Source organism: Etheostoma cragini, chromosome 22 (assembly GCF_013103735.1).
Source record: "Etheostoma cragini isolate CJK2018 chromosome 22, CSU_Ecrag_1.0, whole genome shotgun sequence".
NCBI lineage: Eukaryota > Metazoa > Chordata > Actinopteri > Perciformes > Percidae > Etheostoma > Etheostoma cragini.
In genome coordinates this window covers 11,951-16,079 of record NC_048428.1, presented here as the reverse complement: position 1 = coordinate 16,079, position 4,129 = coordinate 11,951, and the positions used below count along the sequence as shown (strand labels likewise).

Sequence of the window (4,129 nt, the reverse complement as noted above, 5' to 3'; positions counted from 1 at the left end):
TACTTAACCCTGGGGGCCCTGAGGCCATTTTTAGAGTTTTTTTCCGTCTGGATTTATTTTTATAAAACACCTTGTAATACATCAACCCTGTGGTCTACAGTCAAGATATGAACATCATTTTTTTTAGGACAAACTGGGTTATTAGAATATTTGGGTTGCAGTGAGGTCACTTGCATTTTAAAAATGGTTGTAGGGCCTTAAAGATAAATAAATAAATAAAACGGAACAAGAATCTTCCAGAAATGTATTGATATCACAGACAGATAATTAATTAAAAAGCCATTTCCTTTCTAAAACTCTTCTCATATGTCCTGGGAGTCACACTGTGAAGAAATAATCATTATAACTTATACAGTTAACAAAATACATGAATCTTTTCAAAGAAAGTCAAGACGCTTTTCCTCTCATGACATTTACTTATGCCAATAATAACATAATAATGTCATATTTATTAATATTACATCCACAACAATGCTATACAAGCAAATGTGTGTCTAAATAGTGCACAATTTGGCCTTTCATAGAATCTATAGGCCTTTTTGTCCCCTCTGGCCTTCCATACAAGAGGGGTGACTTTATCTCCCATATGTGGGCATGTACTTCCTGAAAAAAAAAAAAAAAAAAAATACAGGAGAGAGAGACGAGAGCACAGGTGCAAGCGGCACAAATCAGCCAAAACGCGATGAATTATGGACATAAAGTGGATCAATCTTGGATATAACAGTGTGGATTTAAAGACCAAAGAGGCTGAAGTTCCAGGCTGGATAGAAAATCCCCTGTAGAGGCTAGAAAGACACGGAAAAGACCGATTTAAACGCAACCGGAGGTAAGCCAATCGCTTGTATCGTTCAAAAGTGATTAAACTATGAATCAGAGGTGCTTTTTTACTCGTCGGCGAGTGTCTCGGGCTCAGAGGGTTAATAATTGCAACCACATTGTTGTATTTTTCGCAAAAATTGTTATATACTGTAGGCCTATATAGTTTTTTTTGTCACCATGACAACACCACTGGTCTGAAGCTCAATGCTGATGCTGTCACGGAAATAGTTTTCTAATCAGCAATAAACATAACAATTTCTGATCAACCCATATCACAATATCACCATATCGTGCACAACGGGATTACACACAGAGGGAAGGTAAGAAAAGAGGCTGTCAATTTTTAATTAAACTTGTCATGTGTAACATTTTACTGTACATATTGAGAAATTGGTCTGGCAACGTTAAATAGTGAAAGGGAACATTTTCAGGTGCCAGTGAGAAATGACACAAGAGCCAGGAAGTCAAGTTTGAGTCTGAAAGGTTGACAGACACCAAACATTGAACGGGGCATTGTGTTTTTTTCATTTTGTCTGCTTAAACATCAATCAACATTTATTTTACAGTCCTTTACAGCAACCAGCAGGTATTTAAGGTGCTTTATATTGAGAACCAAAAGTGAAACCACATTGACACTGTCAAAGTTATTTTACTTCTGTTTCTCTTCTTTTCAGCTTGTTCAGCTGATTTGTGGTATTGGATGACAGTACCCAATGATGCTGTTAATGTCAGATGTAGGTGGGGGAGATACCGTGGCTGCTTGTAGAGAGAGAGTTTGCAGCGAGGCGGGTGCTGTGTGGGATCTGGTCTGCTCCTGTTTCTTGCTTCTGGGGGAGACACGGACGGTGTTTCTCCCTTCGGCCTGGATGTTGAAGGAGGGTAGGGTGGTGGTGGGTGGAGCAGCTGATCGCCATCTTTAAGACTTGGATAGAGGGAAAATGCATTAGTGACACTGTTCATTTCTCCTTTCTGTTTCACGAGCTTTGTCTGTTACCTCCTTAGCTACTAGTTTTTCCATCTGTTTTCTTTCCCCACAAGTGGCTTCTTCCATCCACTGACTAAAACATTCCTTGTTTTTCTCAATTTGGATCAAATCTTGGATGTTAATTGGTTTACTCCCTCTAAGCAGTTTTTCTTCTTCTTCTAAATCCTGTCTTAGCATTCTAAGTTTGTCTGTACTTAAAGAACCATTTTCAGGAAAGCCATGCTTAGTGGTCCAATAAACCAAACAATCTAAGGTTTGTGGACCATATCGTTTCACCATCTCATCGACCACCGGACCTGAAGGAACGTGTGATTTCGTGCCCTTATTGCCCATTTCTAAAAGTGAAATGAACAAGTAATTGAAGTACTTCTTTTTCGTATAATCGTCACTATACGGCCCAGTTTAGTCTCTCGGTAAACTTTGCGAAAAAACCTGAAAACAGCTGTAACTTAATTTAAGCTACAATGACTGTTTATCTGTGATAGATTTTTGCTCGATGAAAATCCAGATAGCCAGCTACGATGACTGTTTATCTGTATGATTTTAAAATCTATCCGTCACCCCGTCCTACTCCCGTGTTTGATGAGATGATGTCAAATTAGTGGTTTTATTCTGTTCAACAACCTGGATGTTAAAACCATGAATAAAAACCTTTTTCTCCTGTTTTTGTAAAACCCAAAGTTTCCCAAAACAAAAGATAAAACTTTCACCAAATGACCCCAGTGAAAACCTTGGTCAGTCTTTGTCTCGCACAGTGTCTCAGTATCCAATTCAAATTGTTTATAATTGAAATTCTAACTTACCCCCGCTGTTTGAAATTGCTTCCTTTTCGTTTGGATTTCAGAGTGGAATCAGCGAGCCCTCCGCAGTTTCTGACCCTCTGTCTCTCAAAGGTGTTTTGGCGAGGTTTAGAGGCAGGCAATCGTCAGATCCCTGAATGATCTGTCATCAGTCACCAGCGGAGTCCCGATCTGATCCCTCCTTGAAATCCTGCCGACAACGCCAAGTTTGTTGTGGAAGTTTCTGTTCAGCAAGGGAGGAATTTGTGTAATGAAGAAGAGACCTTGTTGAAAAATAAATAAAGACAGGCTGAAGACTGGATTAAAAGTTTAGATATTCAGTGAAAGAGTTTAATTATTTTCTCGAGAGAACAATCAAACAAAATGACGAGAATGGCAGTTCACAATGCAACAGAGTAACAAGGTGACATCACACATTCTGGTGCCCCTGTAACATCGGACCACTCCTTATATTCTCTCCTGCCCCAACAGAAACACAAAACCCCTATCATGTCTGGAAAAACACTTTGAACCTAAACAAAACACTTCATCTCATTCTTCAGACTTCCCGGTGCCAGTTGCTGACCCTGTACCTCTGCTGACACACTCACAGATGTCAGTCGTTGTCCTTCTACTTTAGAAGTTCAGAGATTTATCTTTTGCATAGATTAGTTCTGCTCCTGACCTAGAGTTTGGGCAGCCTGAACCTTCGCCTATTTCACGCCTCCATCTGTGTGCCTCTGTTTATTCCGGTGATAAACAGAGTCACACTGGTTGCTGTCCCTCAGGAGAAGAAAGTGGGCCCTAAAACAGGAGGTGTGAGGGGAAGCAGCTGCGTTGTTTATGGGGCAAGTGTGAAACAGGGGACAAGCATATGTGAAGGATCTACCTTGTAAGAAAGATTTACTTTTGAATGAGTAACAACTAAATAAAAACATCTTATAAAACAGTCATTGCCTATGTTTTGAAATCACTGTCTATGTAATTTTGCCATCACACATACAAAAAAAGAATAAAATATAGAAAACTGTAAAATCAGAAATGGTTACATAGAAATAGGAGAGGGAAATTGTCACCTTGCTACTCTGTTCTAAAAGCAATTTTAAATAAAAAAGTTTTGATTTTGGATCTAAAAAAGAGCAATGTCTGTAAAGGTTCAGTTGGCGAAAGCCCGATAACCAGGGTTGCTGAACTAAGCTAACCAGATTGTCCCCGGTGGCGTTTAGCCCCGGTGTCAAACAGCCCTGTTGTCGATCGCCCCCAGCGGTACATTACACTGGGAGGCTGGGTGACCAGGTAGGCTAGTTGTATTACCGTCCGCATCGGTTGTACTTGGGCCATCAGACAGCTTGGGACTTGGACTTAAATTGCATTCCTTTTGGAAAACAGATTTGTTGGTCGGAGGGACAGGTTTTGAACATGGCCGTGGAATTCTTCCGTGGGCCCGTTGGCGAATCCGTGGAACTGTCACAGATTGTGAGTTAAGGGGCAGTTTTCATTTCATGAAATTCTGTGAGATCAGATTGTACAGGATTGTAAGTTGTAG

The 4,129-nt window shown here is 40.2% G+C and overlaps 1 long non-coding RNA gene across 1 annotated transcript in view; it reads left to right on the top strand.

Moving 5' to 3' along the window:
• Positions 1-1,107: 1,107 nt before the first annotated feature.
• The window catches only part of LOC117938162, a 5,858-nt gene continuing 2,836 nt past the window's right edge, over positions 1,108-4,129 (top strand). The window contains exon 1 of the long non-coding RNA XR_004655335.1: positions 1,108-1,139. This is a non-coding gene — a long non-coding RNA (uncharacterized LOC117938162). The remainder of the gene's footprint in view (positions 1,140-4,129) is intronic.